This window comes from Mus caroli, chromosome 2 (genome assembly GCF_900094665.2).
Source record: "Mus caroli chromosome 2, CAROLI_EIJ_v1.1, whole genome shotgun sequence".
Taxonomy (NCBI): Eukaryota; Metazoa; Chordata; class Mammalia; order Rodentia; family Muridae; genus Mus; species Mus caroli.
In genome coordinates this window covers 164,580,388-164,582,002 of record NC_034571.1, presented here as the reverse complement: position 1 = coordinate 164,582,002, position 1,615 = coordinate 164,580,388, and positions in this window count along the sequence as shown.

Here is a 1,615-nt window from a genome sequence, read left to right as displayed (position 1 = left end):
AACTCAGAAATCCGCCTGCCTCTGCCTCCCGAGTGCTGGGATGAAAGGCGTGCGCCACCACGCCCGCCTGGCTGGATCTTTCTTCTTAACTACTAAGTCTCTTCAGCTCTCTGTCCCTACGACGTACCCCCTCAGCACCACGGTCAGACGTACTCATGGTCACTCTAGGTACCAATGGATAAGCGACCTTTGTACCGAAGCCAGTGTCTCCATGCACCCTGGATCATGGAGTCAGACTGTAAAACCAGTGTGCCTGGTCCCAGCGGCTCCCTCAGAAACACCTCAGGAGAAAAAGGAAGACTGTAGAGTTTATGTGGGCGGTTACCTCAGACGCTCTTACTGAAGGGTAAGTGGTTGCCTCAAGACTCATAGCAGAGAGCAATAACCATTCCCCTGGCCTTCTAACATGAAACGTTCTCCTGAGGCAGAGGCAGAAGATGCTCGTCCACTGGAGGTTGGTTTCCTGTGATGAAAGAAGTTTACCACGCAGGTCTGCGCTCTGCGCAGGAGCCCAGGGATTGGCCCTCCTCACAGGCCTGGGCTTGCCCTCGGTGGACAGCCTCCTCTTCTTTCCAGCTTTTAAAGGCACAAAGGGAAAACACTCGCAGTTTCTTTCCCGCTGAAAGCTGTGTGCTCAGCCACACACTCGGGGCCTCCAGGCCCCATAGAAAGGGACCTGGGAGCTGGCCTGGGACCCCATCCCTCAGAGCCCACAGCGGTCACCCTGGCTTCCAAGAGCTCTGGGCCAGGTGCACCGCTGGCACCCTGACCTGGCACATGCCAGCACTGCTCCCGCATGAGTCACTGCTTTTAGGGGTTGAAAGGAAGCCGCCTATGGGCCAGTTAAAGGTTCCTGACACCAAGGAGTGACTGTGAAGCTGAGAGCGCAGCAGCAGTGGGGTATAGGGAATCGGGTGGGGGAGGTGGGAGGGGGAGGAGGGATGAGAGGTAGGAAGAGGTGAGGGATGAGGGGATGGGGATAGGGGGATGGGAGGGGGTGGAGGGTTTCGGGGAGGTGGGGACTAGGAGGGGCATAGCTCTGTCCTAGGACTTTCACTGACCTACGTTCATGCCATCGAGACCACCACAGCAAGACTTTATTTGGAAACACAGCAGCGCACAACTAAGGTAAGAATATACACGGGGATGCTCTGGAGGAGGCAGGGCCTGCAGTCCCGAGAGCATGCTTGTGAGGAAACACAGAGAAAGCCAAGCAAAGATGCCGCTGAGACGGAACAGCATGCCTACTGGCCAACGACCACCACGGCCACCACACGCAGGAGAGGGTCAGCCTCCTGAAGAAACCAACCTCCAGTGCCAGGGCTTTGGGCATCTGTCTTCTCACCCTCTGAGGGAGTCAGTGTGGTTTACGTGAATCCACCAGTGTATGGTGACTTACAAACGGAGCCATGGAAGCTGGCACAGAGAATGGTCCATATGCCACTGTTGGGCAAAATGACCTATAAGAAGTAGTGATCACCACCATTACCACCACCATCGAGAAGTAGTGGCCATCACCACCATCATCACCACCATCATCACCACCATCATCACCATCACCACCACCATCATCACCACCACCACCATCATCACCACCACCACCACCATCATCACC